General features: G+C 51.6%; 1 pseudogene; it reads right to left on the bottom strand.

The window, feature by feature from the left end:
- Positions 1-7,526: 7,526 nt before the first annotated feature.
- LOC112222598 overlaps positions 7,527-24,561 on the bottom strand; it is a 33,155-nt pseudogene continuing 16,120 nt past the window's right edge.

Raw genomic sequence — 24,561 nt, 5'->3', positions numbered from 1 at the left:
TCAGACACACCACTGGGTGGACGTGGCCTGTATTCTCAGACACACCACTGGGTGGACGTGGCCTGTATTCTCAGACACACCGAACCCACCCCTGGGTGGACGTGGCCTGTATTCTCAGACACACTGAACCCCACCACTGGGTGGACGTGGCCTGTATCCTCAGACACACTGAACCCACCACTGGGTGGACGTGGCCTGTATCCTCAGACACACCACTGGGGGACGTGGCCTGTATCCTCAGACACACTGAACCCACCACTGGGTGGACGTGGCCTGTATCCTCAGACACACCACTGGGTGGACGTGGCCTGTATCCTCAGACACACTGAACCCACCACTGGGGGACGTGGCCTGTATCCTCAGACACACTGAACCCACCACTGGGTGGACGTGGCCTGTATCCTCAGACACACCACTGGGGACGTGGCCTGTATCCTCAGACACACCACTGGGGGACGTGGCCTGTATCCTCAGACACACCACTGGGTGGACGTGGCCTGTATCCTCAGACACACCACTGGGTGGACGTGGCCTGTATCCTCAGACACACCACTGGGTGGGCGTGGCCTGTATCCTCAGACACACCACTGGGTGGACGTGGCCTGTATCCTCAGACACACTGAACCCACCCCTGGGTGGACGTGGCCTGTATTCTCAGACACACCACTGGGTGGACGTGGCCTGTATTCTCAGACACACCGAACCCACCCCTGGGTGGACGTGGCCTGTATTCTCAGACACACCGAACCCACCCCTGGGTGGACCTGGCCTGTATTCTCAGACACACTGAACCCCACCACTGGGTGGATGTGGCCTGTATCCTCAGACACACCACTGGGTGGACGTGGCCTGTATCCTCAGACCCACCACTGGGTGGACGTGGCCTGTATCCTCAGACACACCACTGGGTGGACGTGGCCTGTATCCTCAGACACACCACTGGGTGGACGTGGCCTGTATCCTCAGACACACCACTGGGGGACGTGGCCTGTATCCTCAGACACACCACTGGGTGGACGTGGCCTGTATCCTCAGACACCCACTGGGTGGACGTGGCCTGTATCCTCTCAGACACACCACTGGGTGGACGTGGCCTGTATCCTCAGACACACCACTGGGTGGACGTGGCCTGTATTCTCATCTGACCAAAGCACCGGTTCCAATGCAACATTCATAATCTACGTTTATCGATGGCCATCTCAGTCTCCGGACTTGAAATCCATTGAAATCCTGTGGTTTGAATTGAGGAGGGCAGTACACAAGCACAGACAAAGGATATGAAGGATCTGTATCGGTTCTGTATGGAGGAATGGTCTAAGACCATTGAGAATGATGTATTAAATAATATCATTTCAATTTTTTTAATAGATGAGTATTTGAATAATTTTTGCTCATTTTTTATCAAGGGTGTCAATATCAGATCCCACTGTACATGTAGTGGAACTGTTTACCTGAGGGGGTGGGGCCTGTGTTGCTGGGGGAACAGTTTACCCGAGGGGTGGGGCCTGTGTTGCTGGGAGACAGTTTACCCGAGGGGTGGGGCCTGTGTTGCTGGGGCCCAGTTTACCTGAGGGGTGGGGCCTGTGTTGCTGGGAGAACAGTTTACCTGAGGGGGTGGGGCCTGTGTTGCTGGAGGTTGTGTAGTTGGTTGTTTTGGGGCATTGCCATTCGCTTGGCCATTTGCTGTGTTTCCTGACCTGCGTACATTAGAAATCATCATGTGAAATGCAACAGCTGTGACCCAGAGAAAGTCACCCAGTTTTACATACTATATGCTTTTAATCTCATACAATTTCTATGTCACACAACCTGTTAAACTAATCAGAGAAGTGCCACCATCTAGGTTTACCCGGAGCGTGGTGAGAGACTGTTTATATCCACGACTGGGTTTACCTGGAGCGTGGTGAGAGACTGTTTATATCCACGACTGGGTTTACCTGGAGCGTGGTGATAGACAGTGTTTGCCTAGAGCGTCTGGAGCGTGGTGATAGACAGTGTTTACCTAGAGCGTCTGGAGCGTGGTGATAGACAGTGTTTACCTAGAGGGTCTGGAGCGTGGTGATAGACAGTGTTTACCTAGAGGGTCTGGAGCGTGGTGATAGACAGTGTTTACCGAGAGGGTCTGGAGCGTGGTGATAGACAGTGTTTACCTAGAGCGTCTGGAGCGTGGTGATAGACAGTGTTTACCTAGAGCGTCTGGAGCGTGGTGACAGACAGTGTTTACCTAGAGCGTCTGGAGCGTGGTGATAGACAGTGTTTACCTGGACAGGGTCTGGAGCGTGGTGATAGACAGTGTTTACCTGGAGCGTGGTGATAGACAGTGTTTACCTAGAGCGTCTGGAGCGTGGTGATAGACAGTGTTTACCTGGAGTGTGGTGATAGACAGTGTTTACCTAGAGCGTCTGGAGCGTGGTGATAGACAGTGTTTACCTACAGGGTCTGGAGCGTGGTGATAGACAGTGTTTACCTAGAGCGTGGTGATAGACAGTGTTTACCTAGAGCGTCCGGAGCGTGGTGATAGACAGTGTTTACCTAGAGGGTCTGGAGCGTGGTGATAGACAGTGTTTACCTAGAGGGTCTGGAGCGTGGTGATAGACAGTGTTTACCTAGAGGGTCTGGAGCGTGGTGATAGACAGTGTTTACCTAGAGCGTCTGGAGCGTGGTGATAGACAGTGTTTACCTAGAGGGTCTGGAGCGTGGTGATAGACAGTGTTTACCTGGAGCGTGGTGATAGACAGTGTTTACCTGGAGCGTGGTGATAGACAGTGTTTACCTGGAGCGTGGTGATAGACCGTGTTTACCTAGAGCGTCTGGAGCGTGGTGATAGACAGTGTTTACCTAGAGCGTCTGGAGCGTGGTGATAGACAGTGTTTACCTAGAGGGTCTGGAGCGTGGTGATAGACAGTGTTTACCTAGAGCGTCTGGAGCGTGGTGATAGACAGTGTTTACCTGGAGCGTGGTGATAGACAGTCTGGAGCGTGGTGACAGTGTTTACCTAGAGGGTCTGGAGCAGTGGTTAGACAGTGTTTAGAGAGGGTCTGGAGCGTGGTGATAGACAGTGTTTACCTAGAGGGTCTGGAGCGTGGTGATAGACAGTGTTTACCTAGAGGGTCTGGAGCGTGGTGATAGACAGTGTTTACCTGGAGAGGGTCCTGGAGCGTGGTGATAGACAGTGTTTACCTAGAGGGTCTGGAGCGTGGTGATAGACAGTGTTTACCTCTGGAGCGTGGTGATAGACAGTGTTTACCTAGAGCCTGGAGCGTGGTGATAGACAGTGGAGCCTGGGAGCGTGGTGATAGACAGTGTTTACCTAGAGGGTCTGGAGCGTGGTGATAGACAGTGTTTACCTGGAGCGTGGTGATAGACAGTGTTTACCTAGAGGGTCTGGAGCGTGGTGATAGACAGTGTTTACCTGGAGCGTGTGGAGCGTGGTGATAGACAGTGTTTACCTAGAGGGTCTGGAGCGTGGTGATAGACAGTGTTTACCTGAGGGTCTGGAGCGTGGTGATAGACAGTGGTTTACCTAGAGGGTCTGGAGCGTGGTGATAGACAGTGTTTACCTGGAGGGTGGTGATAGACTGGAGCGTGGTGATAGACAGTGTTTACCTAGAGGGTCTGGAGCATGGTGATAGACAGTGTTTACCTGGAGCCTGGAGCGTGGTGATAGACCGTGTTTAGTTAGAGCCGTCTGGAGCGTGGTGATAGACAGTGTTTACCTAGAGGGTCTGGAACGTGGTGATAGACAGTGTTTACCTAGAGGGTCTGGAGCGTGGTGATAGACAGTGTTTACCTGGAGCGTCTGGAGGTGGTGATAGACAGTGTTTACCTAGAGGGTCTGGAGCGTGGTGATAGACAGTGTTTACCTGGAGCGTCTGGAGCGTGGTGATAGACAGTGTTTGCCTGGAGCGTGGTGATAGACAGTGTTTACCTAGAGGGTCTGGAGCGTGGTGATAGACAGTGTTTACCTGGAGCGTGGTGATAGACAGTGTTTACCTAGAGGGTCTGGAGCGTGGTGATAGACAGTTTATATCCACGACTGGGTTTACCTGGAGCGTGGTGATAGACAGTGTTTACCTAGAGGGTCTGGAGCGTGGTGATAGACAGTGTTTACCTGGAGCGTGGTGATAGACAGTGTTTACCTAGAGGGTCTGGAGCGTGGTGATAGACAGGTTTATATCCACGACTGGGTTTACCTGGAGCGTGGTGATAGACAGTGTTTACCTGGAGCGTGGTGATAGACAGTGTTTACCTGGAGCGTGGTGATAGACAGTGTTTACCTAGAGGGTGGTGATAGACAGTGTTTACCTGGAGCGTGTGATAGACAGTGTTTACCTGGAGCGTCTGGAGCTGGAGCAGTGTTTACCTGTGATAGACAGTGTTTACCTAGAGGGTCTGGAGCGTGGTGATAGACAGTGTTTACCTAGAGCCGTCTGGAGCGTGGTGATAGACAGTGTTTACCTAGAGCGTCTGGAGCGTGGTGATAGACAGTGTTTACCTGAGCGTCTGGAGCGTGGTGATAGACAGTGTTTACCTGGAGGGTCTGGAGCGTGGTGATAGACAGTGTTTACCTGAGGGTCTGGAGCGTGGTGATAGACAGTGTTTACCTAGAGGGTCTGGAGCGTGGTGATAGACAGTGTTTACCTGAGGGTCTGGAGCGTGGTGATAGACAGTGTTTACCTGGAGCGTGGTGATAGACAGTGTTTACCTAGAGGGTCTGGGAGCGTGGTGATAGACAGTGTTTACCTAGAGCGTCTGGAGCGTGGTGATAGACAGTGTTTACCTAGAGGGTCTGGAGCGTGGTGATAGACAGTGTTTACCTAGAGAGTCTGGAGCGTGGTGATAGACAGTGTTTACCTAGAGCTGGAGCGTGGTGATAGACAGTGTTTACCTGGAGCGTGGTGATAGACAGTGTTTACCTGGAGCTGTGGTGATAGACAGTGTTTACCTGGGGTCTGGAGCGTGGTGATAGACAGTGTTTACCTAGAGCATCTGGAGCGTGGTGATAGACAGTGTTTACCTGGAGGGTGGTGATAGACAGTGTTTACCTAGAGCGTCTGAGCGTGGTCCTTTGAGGCATCTTTCCAGGGTGAACACATAGAGCAGTACTAACACCAGCAGCACTGGATGGGAACCACCAGCAGGAAGAAGATCAGCAGGCCGTCCCTCAGGGAATAATCTGGGAGAAGCAGAGTGATAGTTATTAGTGAAGGTCAGCAGGCCGTCCCTCAGGGAATAATCTGGGAGCAGCAGAGTGATAGTTATTAGTGAAGGTCAGCAGGCTGTCCCTCAGGGAATAATCTGGGAGCACATGACAGGCAGGTAGAGAGGAAAGGTGTGCAGTGAACAGTACCTGTCTATAATGACAGGCAGGTAGAGACAGGAAAGCGTGCAGTGAACAGTACCTGTCTATAATGACAGGCAGGTAGAGACAGGAAAGGTGTGCAGTGAACAGTACCTGTCTATAATGACAGGCAGGTAGAGAGAGGAAAGGTGTGCAGTGAACAGTACCTGTCTATAATGACAGGCAGGTAGAGACAGGAAAGGTGTGCAGTGAACAGTACCTGTCTATAATGACAGGCAGGTAGAGAGAGGAAAGGTGTGCAGTGAACAGTACCTGTCTATAATGACAGGCAGGTAGAGAGAGGAAAGGTGTGCAGTGAACAGTACCTGTCTATAATGACAGGCAGGTAGACAGAGGAAAGGTGTGCAGTGAACAGTACCTGTCTATGATGACAGGCAGGTAGAGACAGGAAAGGTGTGCAGTGAACAGTACCTGTCTATAATGACAGGCAGGTAGACAGAGGAAAGGTGTGCAGTGAACAGTACCTGTCTATAATGACAGGCAGGTAGACAGAGGAAAGGTGTGCAGTGAACAGTACCTGTCTATAATGACAGGCAGGTAGAGACAGGAAAGGTGTGCAGTGAACAGTACCTGTCTATAATGACAGGCAGGTAGAGACAGGAAAGGTGTGCAGTGAACAGTACCTGTCTATAATGACAGGCAGGTAGAGACAGGAAAGGTGTGAGTGAACAGTACCTGTCTATAATGACAGGCAGGTAGACAGAGGAAAGGTGTGCAGTGAACAGTACCTGTCTATAATGACAGGCAGGTAGACAGAGGAAAGGTGTGCAGTGAACAGTACCTGTCTATAATGACAGGCAGGTAGAGACAGGAAAGGTGTGCAGTGAACAGTACCTGTCTATAATGACAGGCAGGTAGAGACAGGAAAGGTGTGCAGTGAACAGTACCTGTCTATAATGACAGGCAGGTAGACAGAGGAAAGGTGTGCAGTGAACAGTACCTGTCTATAATGACAGGCAGGTAGAGACAGGAAAGGTGTGCAGTGAACAGTACCTGTCTATAATGACAGGCAGGTAGAGACAGGAAAGGTGTGCAGTGAACAGTACCTGTCTATAATGACAGGCAGGTAGACAGAGGAAAGGTGTGCAGTGAACAGTACCTGTCTATAATGACAGGCAGGTAGAGACAGGAAAGGTGTGCAGTGAACAGTACCTGTCTATAATGACAGGCAGGTAGACAGAGGAAAGGTGTGCAGTGAACAGTACCTGTCTATAATGACAGGCAGGTAGAGAGAGGAAAGGTGTGCAGTGAACAGTACCTGTCTATAATGACAGGCAGGTAGAGACAGGAAAGGTGTGCAGTGAACAGTACCTGTCTATAATGACAGGCAGGTAGAGACAGGAAAGGTGTGCAGTGAACAGTACCTGTCTATAATGACAGGCAGGTAGAGACAGGAAAGGTGTGCAGTGAACAGTACCTGTCTATAATGACAGGCAGGTAGACAGAGGAAAGGTGTGCAGTGAACAGTACCTGTCTATAATGACAGGCAGGTAGACAGAGGAAAGGTGTGCAGTGAACAGTACCTGTCTATAATGACAGGCAGGTAGAGACAGGAAAGGTGTGCAGTGAACAGTACCTGTCTATAATGACAGGCAGGTAGAGACAGGAAAGGTGTGCAGTGAACAGTACCTGTCTATAATGACAGGCAGGTAGACAGAGGAAAGGTGTGCAGTGAACAGTACCTGTCTATAATGACAGGCAGGTAGAGACAGGAAAGGTGTGCAGTGAACAGTACCTGTCTATAATGACAGGCAGGTAGACAGAGGAAAGGTGTGCAGTGAAGATTACCTATCTGTGCAGGCCCGCTGTCCACACTGCCCCCTCTCCCTGACTTGGCACAGTTAGGAGGTCCCCAGCCGTCATTACAGTGGCAGTGGCCCTGGTTGTTACACACCTGGGGGAGATTAACTAATCAACCAACCAATACAATAGACACTGGTCTTGACTCCCCAGAAGAGCCAATCAGATGGCCTGTATCACGTGATGTACCCAACCCCTTCTAGAGGGTGAGATCTCTCCCCAGAAGAGCCAATCAGATGGCCTGTAAAACGTGATGTACCCAACCCCTTCTAGAGGGAGATCTCTCCCCAGAAGAGCCAATGAGATCTCCCCTCCCCAGAAGAGCCAATCAGATGGCCTGTACGTGATGTATGTAGAATGAGACCTTCTCTTACCCCCGGCTGTTACATGTGTTGTTGGCATCACATTGGAGGTCCACAGGCAGTAGAGCGGAGGCATTCACACACTGGAAGTCAAGGCAGGCCTGGAAGAAAAAGAGAGGAGTCCTGGATATTATCTCTGGATTCAAACAAACCTCCCATAGCAATGACTACAAAGCATTATGGTTGTCCTGCCGCCTCAGTACACACCACCCACACTGTGGAAGAAATGTCTCAACACACACACACCACCCTCCCTGTGGAAGGAATGGCTCAACACACATACTACCCACACTGTGGAAGGAATGGCTCAAAACCTACACCACCCACACTGTGGAAGGAATGGCTCAGTACACACCACCCACACTGTGGAAGGAATGGCTCAGTACACACCACCCACACTGTGGAAGGAATGGCTCAGTACACACCCCCACACTGTGAAAGGAATGGCTCAGTACACACCACCCACACTGTGGAAGGAATGGCTCAGTACACACCACCCGCACTGTGGAAGGAATGGCTCAACACACACACCACCCACACTGTGGAAGGAATGGCTCAGTACACACCACCCACACTGTGGAAGGAATGGCTCAGTACACACCACCCACACTGTGGAAGGAATGGCTCAGTACACACCACCCACACTGTGGAAGGAATGGCTCAGTACACACCACCCACACTGTGGAAGGAATGGCTCAACACACACACCACCCACACTGTGGAAGGAATGGCTCAGTACACACCACCCACACTGTGGAAGGAATGGCTCAGTACACACCACCCACACTGTGGAAGGAATGGCTCAGTACACACCACCCACACTGTGGAAGGAATGGCTCAGTACACACCACCCACACTGTGGAAGAAATGTCTCAGTACACACCACCCACACCACCCATACTGTGGAAGAAATGGCTCAACACACACACCACCCGCCCTGTGGAAGAAATGGCTCACACACACCACCCGCCCTGTGGAGGAAGTGGCTCAGCACACACCACCCACCATGTGGAGGAAATGGCTCAACACACACCACCCACCCTGTGGAAGAAATGGCTCAACACAAACCACCCGCCCTGTAGAAGAAATGGCTCAACACAAACCACCCACCCTGTGGAGGAAGTGACATCATCTTAGAAAGACAGAAAGGGACAAAGTTGAAGACACTGAAACCAAAAATGCTAAATCGTACCTTCCCCTTCGTGCAGGGGCTGCCCTGCTTGACATAGGCAGGGTCCAGAACATCAGAGCCCAGGTTAAAGTCTGCGTTGACACACGAAGAACCATCGATGATCTGGTTACTGACCGAACCTCCAGGAGGAGGGTTGTTGGTGTTTACGTTAGTGCACTGTACCTTCCCACACATGGCATTACTGCAGGAACACAGTGGAGACGGGGAGGGAGTCAGTGGGAACAGTGGAGACGGGGAGGAAATCAGTAGGAACACAGTGGAGACGGGGAGGGAGTCAGTGGTAACACAGTGGAGACGGGGAGGGAGTCAGTGGTAACACAGTGGAGACGGGGAGGGAGTCAGTGGTAACACAGTGGAGACGGGGAGGGAGTCAGGAGTAACAGTGGAGACGGGGAGGGAGTCAGTGGTAACACAGTGGAGACGGGGAGGGAGTCAGTAGTAACACAGTGGAGACGGGGAGGGAGTCAGTAGTAACACAGTGGAGACGGGGAGGGAGTCAGTGGTAACACAGTGGAGACGGGGAGGAGTCAGTGGTAACACAGTGGAGACGGCGAGGAGTCAGTGGTAACACAGTGGAGACGGGAGGGAGTCAGTGGTAACACAGTGGAGACGGGGAGGGAGTCAGTGGTAACACAGTGGAGACGGGGAGGGAGTCAGTGGTAACACAGTGGAGACGGGGAGGGAGTCAGTGGTAACACAGTGGAGACGGGGAGGGAGTCAGTGGTAACACAGTGGAGACGGGGAGGGAGTCAGTGGTAACACAGTGGAGACGGGGAGGGAGTCAGTGGTAACACAGTGGAGACGGGGAGGGAGTCAGTGGTAACACAGTGGAGACGGGGAGGGAGTCAGTGGTAACACAGTGGAGACGGGGAGGGAGTCAGGAGTAACACAGTGGAGACGGGGAGGGAGTCAGTAGTAACACAGTGGAGACGGGGAGGGAGTCAGTAGTAACACAGTGGAGACGGGGAGGGAGTCAGTAGTAACACAGTGGAGCCGGGGGAGGGAGTCAGTAGTAACACAGTGGAGACGGGAGGGAGTCAGTAGTAACACAGTGGAGACGGGGAGGGAGTCAGTGGTAACACAGTGGAGACGGGGAGGGAGTCAGTGGTAACACAGTGGAGACGGGGAGGGAGTCAGTGGTAACACAGTGGATACGGGGAGGGAGTCAGTGGTAACTCAGGGGAGACGGGAGGGAGTCAGTGGTAACACAGTGGAGACGGGGAGGGAGTCAGTGGTAACTCAGTGGAGACGGGGAGGGAGTCAGTGGTAACACAGTGGAGACGGGGAGGGAGTCAGTGGTAACACAGTGGAGACGGGGAGGGAGTCAGTGGTAACACAGTGGAGACGGGGAGGGAGTCAGTGGTAACACAGTGGAGACGGGAGGGAGTCAGTGGTAACACAGTGGAGACGGGAGGGAGTCAGTGGTAACACAGTGGAGACGGGGAGGGAGTCAGTGGTAACACAGTGGAGACGGGGAGGGAGTCAGTGGTAACACAGTGGAGACGGGGAGGGAGTCAGTGGTAACACAGTGGAGACGGGGAGGGAGTCAGTGGTAACACAGTGGAGACGGGGAGGGAGTCAGTGGTAACACAGTGGAGACGGGGAGGGAGTCAGTGGTAACACAGTGGAGACGGGGAGGGAGTCAGTGGTAACACAGTGGAGACGGGGAGGAGTCAGTGGTAACACAGTGGAGACGGGGAGGAGTCAGTGGTAACACAGTGGAGACGGGGAGGGAGTCAGTGGTAACACAGTGGAGACGGGGAGGGAGTCAGTGGTAACACAGTGGAGACGGGGAGGGAGTCAGTAGTAACACAGTGGAGACGGGGAGGGAGTCAGTAGTAACACAGTGGAGACGGGGAGGGAGTCAGGAGTAACACAGTGGAGACGGGGAGGGAGTCAGTAGTAACACAGTGGAGACGGGGAGGAGTCAGTAGTAACACAGTGGAGACGGGGAGGGAGTCAGTAGTAACACAGTAGAGACGGGGAGGGAGTCGGTAGTAACTCAGTGGGGACGGGAGGGGTCGGTAGTAACACAGTGAGACGGGGAGGGAGTCGGTAGTAACAGTGGAGACGGGGAGGGAGTCGGTAGTAACACAGTAGAGACGGGAGGGAGTCAGTAGTAACAGTGGAGACGGGGAGGGAGTCAGTAGTAACACAGTGGAGACGGGGAGGGAGTCAGTTGTAACACAGTGGAGACAGGGCTACAGGAACACAGTGGAGACAGGGAGGGAGTCAGTAGTAACACAGTGGAGACGGGGAGGGAGTCAGTGGTAACACAGTGGAGACGGGGAGGGAGTCAGTAGTAACACAGTGGAGACGGGGAGGGAGTCAGTGGTAACACAGTGGAGACGGGGAGGGAGTCAGTGGTAACACAGTGGAGACGGGGAGGGAGTCAGTGGTAACACAGTGGAGACGGGAGGGAGTCAGTGGTAACACAGTGGAGACGGGGAGGGAGTCAGTGGTAACACAGTGGAGACGGGGAGGGAGTCAGTGGTAACACAGTGGAGACGGGGAGGGAGTCAGTGGTAACACAGTGGAGACGGGGAGGAGTCAGTGGTAACACAGTGGAGACGGGGAGGGAGTCAGTGGTAACACAGTGGAGACGGGGAGGGAGTCAGTGGTAACACAGTGGAGACGGGGAGGGAGTCAGTGGTAACACAGTGGAGACGGGGAGGGAGTCAGTGGTAACACAGTGGAGACGGGGAGGGAGTCAGGAGTAACACAGTGGAGACGGGAGGGAGTCAGTAGTAACACAGTGGAGACGGGGAGGGAGTCAGTAGTAACACAGTGGAGACGGGGAGGAGTCAGTAGTAACACAGTGGAGACGGGGAGGGAGTCAGTAGTAACACAGTGGAGACGGGGAGGGAGTCAGTGGTAACACAGTGGAGACGGGGAGGGAGTCAGTGGTAACACAGTGGAGACGGGGAGGGAGTCAGTGGTAACACAGTGGAGACGGGAGGGAGTCAGTGGTAACACAGTGGATACGGGAGGGAGTCAGTGGTAACTCAGTGGAGACGGGGAGGGAGTCAGTGGTAACACAGTGGAGACGGGGAGGGAGTCAGTGGTAACACAGTGGAGACGGGGAGGGAGTCAGTGGTAACACAGTGGAGACGGGGAGGGAGTCAGTGGTAACACAGTGGAGACGGGGAGGGAGTCAGTGGTAACACAGTGGAGACGGGGAGGAGTCAGTGGTAACACAGTGGAGACGGGGAGGGAGTCAGTGGTAACACAGTGGAGACGGGAGGGAGTCAGTGGTAACACAGTGGAGACGGGGAGGGAGTCAGTGGTAACACAGTGGAGACGGGGAGGGAGTCAGTGGTAACACAGTGGAGACGGGGAGGGAGTCAGTGGTAACACAGTGGAGACGGGGAGGGAGTCAGTGGTAACACAGTGGAGACGGGGAGGAGTCAGTGGTAACAGTGGAGACGGGGAGGGAGTCAGTGGTAACTCAGTGGAGACGGGGAGGGAGTCAGTAGTAACACAGTGGAGACGGGGAGGGAGTCAGTGGTAACACAGTGGAGACGGGGAGGGAGTCAGTAGTAACACAGTGGAGACGGGGAGGGAGTCAGTGGTAACACAGTGGAGACGGGGAGGGAGTCAGTGGTAACACAGTGGAGACGGGGAGGGAGTCAGTAGTAACACAGTGGAGACGGGGAGGGAGTCAGTAGTAACACAGTGGAGACGGGGAGGGAGTCAGTGGTAACACAGTGGAGACGGGGAGGGAGTCAGTGGTAACACAGTGGAGACGGCGAGGGAGTCAGTGGTAACACAGTGGAGACGGGGAGGAGTCAGTGGTAACACAGTGGAGACGGGGAGGAGTCAGTGGTAACACAGTGGAGACGGGGAGGGAGTCAGTGGTAACACAGTGGAGACGGGGAGGGAGTCAGTGGTAACACAGTGGAGACGGGGAGGGAGTCAGTGGTAACACAGTGGAGACGGGGAGGGAGTCAGTGGTAACACAGTGGAGACGGGGGGGAGTCAGTGGTAACACAGTGGAGACGGGGAGGGAGTCAGTGGTAACACAGTGGAGACGGGGAGGGAGTCAGTGGTAACACAGTGGAGACGGGGAGGAGTCAGGAGTAACACAGTGGAGACGGGGAGGGAGTCAGTAGTAACACAGTGGAGACGGGGAGGGAGTCAGTAGTAACACAGTGGAGACGGGGAGGAGTCAGTAGTAACACAGTGGAGCCGGGGAGGGAGTCAGTAGTAACACAGTGGAGACGGGAGGGAGTCAGTAGTAACACAGTGGAGACGGGGAGGGAGTCAGTGGTAACACAGTGGAGACGGGGAGGGAGTCAGTGGTAACACAGTGGAGACGGGGAGGAGTCAGTGGTAACACAGTGGATACGGGGAGGGAGTCAGTGGTAACTCAGGGGAGACGGGGAGGGAGTCAGTGGTAACACAGTGGAGACGGGGAGGGAGTCAGTGGTAACACAGTGGAGACGGGGAGGGAGTCAGTGGTAACACAGTGGAGACGGGGAGGGAGTCAGTGGTAACACAGTGGAGACGGGGAGGGAGTCAGTGGTAACACAGTGGAGACGGGGAGGGAGTCAGTGGTAACACAGTGGAGACGGGGAGGGAGTCAGTGGTAACACAGTGGAGACGGGAGGGAGTCAGTGGTAACACAGTGGAGACGGGAGGGAGTCAGTGGTAACACAGTGGAGACGGGGAGGGAGTCAGTGGTAACACAGTGGAGACGGGGAGGGAGTCAGTGGTAACACAGTGGAGACGGGGAGGGAGTCAGTGGTAACACAGTGGAGACGGGGAGGGAGTCAGTGGTAACACAGTGGAGACGGGGAGGAGTCAGTGGTAACACAGTGGAGACGGGGAGGGAGTCAGTGGTAACACAGTGGAGACGGGGAGGAGTCAGTGGTAACACAGTGGAGACGGGGAGGAGTCAGTGGTAACACAGTGGAGACGGGGAGGGAGTCAGTGGTAACACAGTGGAGACGGGGAGGGAGTCAGTGGTAACACAGTGGAGACGGGGAGGGAGTCAGTGGTAACACAGTGGAGACGGGGAGGGAGTCAGTAGTAACACAGTGGAGACGGGGAGGGAGTCAGTAGTAACACAGTGGAGACGGGGAGGGAGTCAGGAGTAACACAGTGGAGACGGGGAGGGAGTCAGTAGTAACACAGTGGAGACGGGGAGGGAGTCAGTAGTAACACAGTGGAGACGGGGAGGGAGTCAGTAGTAACACAGTAGAGACGGGGAGGAGTCGGTAGTAACTCAGTGGGGACGGGGAGGGAGTCGGTAGTAACACAGTAGAGACGGGAGGAGTCGGTAGTAACAGTGGAGACGGGGAGGGAGTCGGTAGTAACACAGTAGAGACGGGGAGGGAGTCAGTAGTAACAGTGGAGACGGGGAGGGAGTCAGTAGTAACACAGTGGAGACGGGGAGGGAGTCAGTTGTAACACAGTGGAGACAGGGCTACAGGAACACAGTGGAGACAGGGAGGGAGTCAGTAGTAACACAGTGGAGACGGGGAGGGAGTCAGTGGTAACACAGTGGAGACGGGGAGGGAGTCAGTAGTAACACAGTGGAGACGGGGAGGGAGTCAGTGGTAACACAGTGGAGACGGGGAGGGAGTCAGTGGTAACACAGTGGAGACGGGGAGGGAGTCAGTGGTAACACAGTGGAGACGGGAGGGAGTCAGTGGTAACACAGTGGAGACGGGGAGGGAGTCAGTGGTAACACAGTGGAGACGGGGAGGGAGTCAGTGGTAACACAGTGGAGACGGGGAGGGAGTCAGTGGTAACACAGTGGAGACGGGAGGGAGTCAGTGGTAACACAGTGGAGACGGGGAGGGAGTCAGTGGTAACACAGTGGAGACGGGGAGGGAGTCAGTGGTAACACAGTGGAGACGGGGAGGAGTCAGTAGTAACACAGTGGAGACGGGGAGGGAGTCAGTAGTAACACAGTGGAGACGGGAGGGAGTCAGGAGTAACACAGTGGAGACGGGGAGGGAGTCAGTAGTAACAGTGGAGACGGGGAGGGAGTCAGTAGTAACACAGTGGAGACGGGGAGGGAGTCAGTAGTAACACAGTAGAGACGGGGAGGGAGTCGGTAGTAACTCAGTGGGGACGGGGAGGGAGTCGGTAGTAACACAGTAGAGACGGGGAGGGAGTCAAAAACAGTGGAGACGGGGAGGGAGTCGGTAGTAACACAGTAGAGACGGGGAGGAGTCAGTAGTAACAGTGGAGACGGGGAGGGAGTCAGTAGTAACACAGTGGAGACGGGGAGGGAGTCAGTTGTAACACAGTGGAGACAGGGCTACAGGAACACAGTGGAGACAGGGAGGGAGTCAGTAGTAACACAGTGGAGACGGGGAGGGAGTCAGTGGTAACACAGTGGAGACGGGGAGGGAGTCAGTAGTAACACAGTGGAGACGGGGAGGGAGTCAGTGGTAACACAGTGGAGACGGGGAGGGAGTCAGTGGTAACACAGTGGAGACGGGGAGGAGTCAGTGGTAACACAGTGGAGACGGGGAGGAGTCAGTGGTAACACAGTGGAGACGGGGAGGGAGTCAGTGGTAACACAGTGGAGACGGGGAGGGAGTCAGTGGTAACACAGTGGAGACGGGGAGGGAGTCAGTGGTAACACAGTGGAGACGGGGAGGGAGTCAGTGGTAACACAGTGGAGACGGGGAGGAGTCAGTGGTAACACAGTGGAGACGGGGAGGGAGTCAGTGGTAACACAGTGGAGACGGGGAGGGAGTCAGTGGTAACACAGTGGAGACGGGAGGGAGTCAGTGGTAACACAGTGGAGACGGGGAGGGAGTCAGTAGTAACACAGTGGAGACGGGGAGGGAGTCAGGAGTAACACAGTGGAGACGGGGAGGGAGTCAGTAGTAACACAGTGGAGACGGGGAGGAGTCAGTAGTAACACAGTGGAGACGGGGAGGGAGTCAGTAGTAACACAGTGGAGACGGGGAGGGAGTCAGTAGTAACACAGTGGAGACGGGGAGGGAGTCAGTGGTAACACAGTGGAGACGGGGAGGGAGTCAGTGGTAACACAGTGGAGACGGGGAGGGAGTCAGTGGTAACACAGTGGAGACGGGGAGGGAGTCAGTGGTAACACAGTGGATACGGGAGGGAGTCAGTGGTAACTCAGTGGAGACGGGGAGGAGTCAGTGGTAACACAGTGGAGACGGGAGGGAGTCAGTGGTAACACAGTGGAGACGGGGAGGGAGTCAGTGGTAACACAGTGGAGACGGGGAGGGAGTCAGTGGTAACACAGTGGAGACGGGGAGGGAGTCAGTGGTAACACAGTGGAGACGGGGAGGGAGTCAGTGGTAACACAGTGGAGACGGGAGGAGTCAGTGGTAACACAGTGGAGACGGGGAGGGAGTCAGTGGTAACACAGTGGAGACGGGAGGGAGTCAGTGGTAACACAGTGGAGACGGGGAGGAGTCAGTGGTAACACAGTGGAGACGGGGAGGGAGTCAGTGGTAACACAGTGGAGACGGGGAGGGAGTCAGTGGTAACAGTGGAGACGGGGAGGGAGTCAGTGGTAACTCAGTGGAGACGGGGAGGGAGTCAGTAGTAACACAGTGGAGACGGGGGGAGTCAGTGGTAACACAGTGGAGACGGGGAGGGAGTCAGTAGTAACACAGTGGAGACGGGGAGGGAGTCAGTGGTAACACAGTGGAGACGGGGAGGGAGTCAGTGGTAACACAGTGGAGACGGGGAGGGAGTCAGTGGTAACACAGTGGAGACGGGGAGGAGTCAGTGGTAACACAGTGGAGACGGGGAGGGAGTCAGTGGTAACAGTGGAGACGGGGAGGGAGTCAGTGGTAACTCAGTGGAGACGGGGAGGGAGTCAGTAGTAACACAGTGGAGACGGGGAGGGAGTCAGTGGTAACACAGTGGAGACGGGGAGGGAGTCAGTAGTAACACAGTAGAGACGGGGAGGGAGTCGGTAGTAACAGTGGAGACGGGGAGGGAGTCGGTAGTAACACAGTAGAGACGGGGAGGGAGTCAGTAGTAACAGTGGAGACGGGGAGGGAGTCAGTAGTAACACAGTGGAGACGGGGAGGGAGTCAGTTGTAACACAGTGGAGACAGGGCTACAGGAACACAGTGGAGACAGGGAGGGAGTCAGTAGTAACACAGTGGAGACGGGGAGGGAGTCAGTTGTAACACAGTGGAGACAGGGCTACAGGAACACAGTGGAGACAGGGAGGGAGTCGGGAGTAACACAGTGGCTCTACGCTCCGCCCCGGGGGGCTCTACGCTCCGCCCCGGGGGGCTCTACGCTCCGCCCCGTGGGGCTCTACGCTCCGCCCCGGGGGGCTCTACGCTCCGCCCCGGGGGGCTGGGGCTCTACGCTCCGCCCCGGGGGGCTGGGGCTCTACGCTCCGCCCCGGGGGGCTGGGGCTCTACGCTCCGCCCCGGGGGGCTGGGGCTCTACGCTCCGCCCCGGGGGGCTGGGGCTCTACGCTCCAGAATGTGAATGTCAAAATTACAATCATGTGTTAAACAATTCAAAATATATTTTACAGAGCCACCCTTTGCCTTGACATTCTCTCAACCTACCAACACTTTTTTTGGTTACTACATGATTCCATGTGTTATTCCATAGTTTTGATGTCTTCACTCTTATTCTACAATGTAGAAAATATTAAAAAAGAAGAAAAACCCTGGAATGAGTAGGTGTTCTAAAACTTAACTGTCATGAAACATTTCCAATCTTACTTTTTCATCAATTCTGAACGCCGATGACAAATTCAGATCACTTACGCCAAACTACATTTTACATAGGTCCCTGACGACGTCATTCCACAGTTCCCAAACGCATCCCCTTTAGATTAGCCGTCTGAAAGCAGATGTCTGCTGCTTTGCTTGCACCTGGGAAGAAAAATAAATCAAAACATTTTACATTTCAGACTTAAGAAATAAAAGGAAAATATTAACTGTCAGGTCACAAGGTCACAGTTACTTTCTTGATTCAAATATATAATATATAAAATCAAAATAAATAAAATAAAATATATAAAATTAAAATAAAATATATAAAATTAAAATAAATATATAAAATTAAAATAAATATATAAAATTAAAATTAAATTAAATATAAAATATAATATAGAAAATAAAATATAGAAAATGAAAATAAAATATATAAAATAAAAATAAAATATATAAAATATATAAAATAAAAAGAAAAGAAAACTTAAATCAAATATAAAAATAAAAAATAAAATAAAATATATAAATGTGTTTATTTTGTACCTGTTTCAAAAAGATGTTTGCATTGGTAGTCGTAGGTCTGGCAGCGGCCCTCATAACAGTACGCCGCGTCGTTCTCACAGAGAAGCCCATCCATGATATAGAAGTCCGATGGACAGAAGGAGGTGGAGCCGTTGCAGTATTCTGGGAGGTCACATGAGTTCACAGATCCCCTGCACGGTGTCCCTGACACGCTGATCTGAAAAATTGGAGAGAAATTAGGCCGGAGAAACATTCATTTTCAAAATCGGTTTTCATATTTAAAATCAAAAGTTGACACCTCCCAAGTTGAAACCTCTGACGAAATAGCTCAACACAATCCTAGGCCCTCCCCACCAACAAACTGCTTTCATTGAAAATCATTGATTTGCTGTCCGGTTTGGGGAGCGCCCTAATCCATACGGTTTTGAAGACCGACAGCAGCTGGACTAACCTTGCAGTCCTTGCAGCAGGCTCCCTGAGCGCAGGCCGATCCCCAGGTCAACTTACAGGTGGCCGCGTCACAGCACTTATTGGTACATTCCTGCAACATCGGCAAGATTAGTAAACTTAGGCATGTCAAAAACTAAATTCTGAACCTACACATCCATGGATAACTGACCAAATTATAAAATACATGCATTGTAATTTTGTATTCTTTAAAAAGTGTTGTCTATCAACCATGACAAGCTACCTGGGTCTGACATTTTTGATGGAAAATGACTGAGGATAATATTGAACGATATTGCCACTCCTATTTTCCATATCTTCAATCTAAGCCTGCAGGAAAGTGTATGCCCACAGGCCTGTACCTGGGAAATTACAACAGGCTCAGAACAGGGACACGGCTGGCCCTTGGATGTACATGGAGAGCTAATATTAATAATATGCCCTGGCTCAATGTAGAGGAGAGATTGACTTCATCACTACTTGTATTTGTAAGAAGCATTGACGTGTTGTCTGTTTGAACTGCTGGCACACGGCTCAGACACCCAGTCATACCCCACAAGACATGCCACCAGAGGTCTCTTCACAGACACCCAGTCATATCCCACAAGACATGCCACCAGAGGTCTCTTCACAGACACCCAGTCATACCCCACAAGACATGCCACCAGAGGTCTCTTCACAGACACCCAGTCATACCCCACAAGACATGCCACCAGAGGTCTCTTCACAGACACCCAGTCATACCCCACAAGACATGCCACCAGAGGCCTCTTCACAGACACCCAGTCATACCCCACAAGACATGCCACCAGAGGTCTCTTCACAGACACCCAGTCATACCCCACAAGATATGCCACCAGAGGTCTCTTCACAGTCCCCAAGTCCAGGACAGACTTTGGGAGGTGCAGGGTACTACATAGAGCCATGACTACGTGGAACTCTATTCCACAGTACTACATAGAGCCATGACTACATGGAACTCTATTCCACAGTACTACATAGAGCCATGACTACGTGGAACTCTATTCCACAGTACTACATAGAGCCATGACTACATGGAACTCTATTCCACAGTACTACATAGAGCCATGACTACATGGAACTCTATTCCACAGTACTACATAGAGCCATGACTACGTGGAACTCTATTCCACAGTACTACATAGAGCCATGACTACATGGAACTCTATTGCACAGTACTACATAGAGCCATGACTACGTGGAACTCTATTCCACAGTACTACATAGAGCCATGACTACATGGAACTCTATTCCACAGTACTACACAGAGCCATGACTACATGGACCTCTATTCCACAGTACTACACAGAGCCATGACTACATGGACCTCTATTCCACAGTACTACACAGAGCCATGACTACATGGAACTCTATTCCACAGTACTACACAGAGCCATGACTACATGGAACTCTATTCCACAGTACTACATAGAGACATGACTACATGGAACTCTATTCCACAGTACTACACAGAGCCATGACTACATGGACCTCTATTCCACAGTACTATACCTTATGAAACAGTTGGACTGGGAGAACACACACTTTGAACTGTAAAGTAGTGGCCTTAGAGAACACACACTTTGAACTGTAAAGTAGTGGCCTTAGAGAACACACACTCTGTACTGTAAAGTAGTGGCCTTAGAGAACACACACTCTGAACTGTAAAGTAGTGGCCTTAGAGAACACACACTCTGTACTGTAAAGTAGTGGCCTTAGAGAACACACACTCTGAACTGTAAAGTAGTGGCCTTAGAGAACACACACTCTGAACTGTAAAGTAGTGGCCTTAGAGAACACACACTCTGTACTGTAAAGTAGTGGCCTTAGAGAACACACACTCTGTACTGTAAAGTAGTGGCCTTAGAGAACACACACTCTGAACTGTAAAGTAGTGGCCTTAGAGAACACACACTCTGAACTGTAAAGTAGTGGCCTTAGAGAACACACATCATGTGTTGTGAAATCTGTTGAAATGTAAATGTTTAATTATATTTAACTGCCTTAATGTTGTTGGACCTCAGGTACAGTAGCTGCTGCCTTGGCAGGAACTAATGGGGATCCATAATAAACCCCAGGAAGAGTAGCTGCTGCCTTGGCAGGAACTAATGGGGATCCATAATAAACCCCAGGAAGAGTAGCTGCTGCCTTGGCAGGAACTAATGGGGATCCATAATAAACTCTAGGAAGAGTAGCTGCTGCCTTGGCAGGAACTAATGGGGATCCATAATAAACCCCAGGAAGAGTAGCTGCTGCCTTGGCAGGAACTAATGGGGATCCATAATAAACCCCAGGAAGAGTAGCTGCTGCCTTGGCAGGAACTAATGGGGATCCATAATAAACCCCAGGAAGAGTAGCTGCTGCCTTGGCAGGAACTAATGGGGATCCATAATAAACCCCAGGAAGAGTAGCTGCTGCCTTGGCAGGAACTAATGGGGATCCATAATAAACCCCAGGAAGAGTAGCTGCTGCCTTGGCAGGAACTAATGGGGATCCATAATAAACCCCAGTAAGAGTAGCTGCTGCCTTGGCAGGAACTAATGGGGATCCATAATAAACCCCAGTAAGAGTAGCTGCTGCCTTGGCAGGAACTAATGGGGATCCATAATAAACCCCAGTAAGAGTAGCTGCTGCCTTGGCAGGAACTAATGGGGATCCATAATAAACCTCAGGTACAGTAGCTGCTGCCTTGGCAGGAACTAATGGGGATCCATAATAAACCCCAAGGAAGAGTAGCTGCTGCCTTGGCAGGAACTAACGGGATCCATAATAAACCCCAGGAAGAGTAGCTGCTGCCTTGGCAGGAACTAACGGGGATCCATAATAAACCCCAGGAAGAGTAGCTGCTGCCTTGGCAGGAACTAATGGGGATCCATAATAAACACCAGGTAAGTAGCTGCTGCCTTGGCAGGAACTAATAGGGATCCATAATAAACACCAGGTACAATAGCTGCTGCCTTGGCAGGAACTAACGGGGATCCATAATAAACCCCAGGAAGAGTAGCTGCTGCCTTGGCAGGAACTAATGGGGATCCATACTAAACCCCAGTAAGAGTAGCTGCTGCCTTGGCAGGAACTAACGGGGATCCATAATAAACCCCAGGAAGAGTACCTGCTGCCTTGGCAGGAACTAATGGGGATCCATAATAAACTCTAGGAAGAGTAGCTGCTGCCTTGGCAGGAACTAATGGGGATCCATAATAAACCCCAGGAAGAGTAGCTGCTGCCTTGGCAGGAACTAATGGGGATCCATAATAAACCCCAGGAAGAGTAGCTGCTGCCTTGGCAGGAACTAATGGGGATCCATAATAAACCCCAGGAAGAGTAGCTGCTGCCTTGGCAGGAACTAATGGGGATCCATAATAAACCCCAGGAAGAGTAGCTGCTGCCTTGACAGGAACTAATGGGGATCCATAATAAACCCCAGGAAGAGTAGCTGCTGCCTTGGCAGGAACTAACGGGGATCCATAATAAACCCCAGGAAGAGTAGCTGCTGCCTTGGCAGGAACTAACGGGGATCCATAATAAACCCCAGGAAGAGTAGCTGCTGCCTTGGCAGGAACTAATGGGGATCCATAATAAACCCCAGGAAGAGTAGCTGCTGCCTTGGCAGGAACTAATAGGGATCCATAATAAACCCCAGGAAGAGTAGCTGCTGCCTTGGCAGGAACTAATAGGGATCCATAATAAACCCCAGGAAGAGTAGCTGCTGCCTTGGCAGGAACTAATAGGGATCCTTAATGAATCCAAAATACAACACTCAGTCAAAAAATCTCCAATTAAATCAAAGTAACATTAGAAAGCCATTCAATGTTGAAAATCAACTGAATCAAGCATAACAGAAAGCCATTCAATGGGTGAGTGAATCAACGAATCAAGCATAACAGAAAGCCATTCAATGTGTGAGTGAATCAACGAATCAAGCATAACAGAAAGCCATTCAATGTGTGAGTGAATCAACGAATCAAGCATAACAGAAAGCCATTCAATGGGTGAGTGAATCAACGAATCAAGCATAACAGAAAGCCATTCAATAGGTAACTTTGTCCCACTAGTATCATGGGTGAGGCACCATGTCGGCAGGACAGACAGGAAGACAGGTAAGTCCGACAGTACCTGGGGTGTTCCACAGTCACAGTCCTCTCCTTCCTCTAACATGCCGTTGCCACATTTACCCACAGAGACGATGTTGGACTGGGAGGGCTGGTTCAACAGACACACCCCTCCTCCACGCAGGACCAGGCGCTCAAAGTCAGAAGCACTACAGTCACTGAAGAGGGTGGATCCACTGGGGAAGACAGACGATGCTGTACATGAATACCGATGGAATCAATCAAATCAGTCACAATCAATGACTCCATTTCTATGAGACATACACTTATCAATATGGACAAAAGTATGTGGATTCCTGCTCGTCAAACATCTCATTCCAAAACCACGGGCATTAATATGGAGTTGGTCCCCCTTTGCTGCTATAACAGCCTCCACTGACCTGGGAAGGCTTTCCACTAGATGTTGGTACATTGCTGCTATAACAGCCTCCACTCTTCTGGGAAGGCTTTCCACTAGATGTTGGAACATTGCTGGCTTTCTTTCACTAGATGTTGGAACATTGCTGCTAACATTGGGAAGGCTTTCCACTAGCTATAACAGCCTCCACTCTTCTGGGAAGGCTTTCCACTAGATGTTGGAACATTGCTGCTATAACAGCCTCCACTCTTCTGGGAAGGCTTTCACTAGATGTTGGAACATTGCTGCTATAAAAGCCTCCACTCTTCTGGGAAGGCTTTCTACTAGATGTTGGAACATTGTATGTACTTGCTTCCATTCAGCCACAAGAGCATTAGTGAGGTCAGGCACTGATTTTGGATGATTAGGCCTGGCTCACAGTCGGCTTGATTCGTTCCAATTCATCCCAAAGGTGATGGATGGGGTTGAGGTCAGGGCTCTGTGCAGGCCAGTCAAGTTCTTCCACACAGATCTCGATAAATCATTTCTGTATGGACCTCGCTTTGTGCACGGGGGCATTGTCATGCTGAAACAGGAAATGGCCTTCCCCAAACTGTTGCCACAAAGTTGGAAGTACATAACCATCTAGAATGTCATTGTATGCTGTCGTGTTAAGATTTCCCTTCACTGGAACTAAGGGGCCCGAACCATGAAAAACAGACCATTATTCCTCCTCCACCAAACTTTACAGTTGGCACTATGCATTGGGGCAGGTAGCGTTCTCCTGGCACCAAACCCAGATTTGTCCGTTGGACAGCCAGATGGAAAAGCGTAATTCAGAGAACGCATTTCTACTGCTCCAGAGTCCAACGGTGGCGAGCTCCACACCACTCCAGCCGACGCTTGCCATTGAGCATGGTGATCTTAGGCTTGTGTGCGGCTGCTCGGCCATGGAAACTCATTTCATGAAGCTCTTGATGAACAGTTATTGTGCTGACGTTGCTTCCAGAGGCAGTTGGGAACTCTGTAATGAGTGTCGCAAACGAGGACAGACTATATTTACGCTCTACTTGCCCCAGCACTCTGCGGTCCCGTTCTGGCAGCTTGTATGGCCTACCACTTCGTGGCTGAGCAGTTGTTGCTCCTAGACATTTCCTCTTCACAATAACCGCACTTACAGTTGACCGGGGGGCAGCTCTAGCAGGGCAGAAACTTGACAAACTGTCTTGTTGGAAAGGTGGCATCCTATGACGGTGCCACGTTGAAAGTCACAGAGCTCTACAGTAAGGCCATTCTACTGACAATGTTTGTCTATGGAGATTACATGGCAGTGTGCTTGATTTTATACACTTGTCAGCAATGGGTGTGGGCCCGAATGAACCACCACTCATTTGAAGGGGTGTCCACATACTTTTGTATATATAGTGGGGTGGCAGGGTAGCCTAGTGGTTAGAGCGTTGGACTAGTAACCGGAAGGTTGCAAGTTCAAACCCCCGAGTTGACAAGGTACAAATCTGTCGTTCTGCCCCTGAACAGGCAGTTAACCCACTGTTCCTAGGCCGTCATTGAAAATAAGAATTTGTTCTTAACTGACTTGCCAAGTTAAATAAAGGTCAAATAAAATAAAAAATTAACTCAGTAGGTGAGTGTAAATAATGTTGACCAATACAGTGGCAACCTTACAGTTAATATATATAATATATATAATATAGTTCAACA

This window comes from Oncorhynchus tshawytscha, unplaced genomic scaffold (genome assembly GCF_018296145.1).
Source record: "Oncorhynchus tshawytscha isolate Ot180627B unplaced genomic scaffold, Otsh_v2.0 Un_contig_2459_pilon_pilon, whole genome shotgun sequence".
Taxonomy (NCBI): domain Eukaryota; kingdom Metazoa; phylum Chordata; class Actinopteri; order Salmoniformes; family Salmonidae; genus Oncorhynchus; species Oncorhynchus tshawytscha.
The sequence above is the reverse complement of the archived record's forward strand: the minus strand, read 5'-3'. Positions and strand labels throughout refer to the sequence as shown.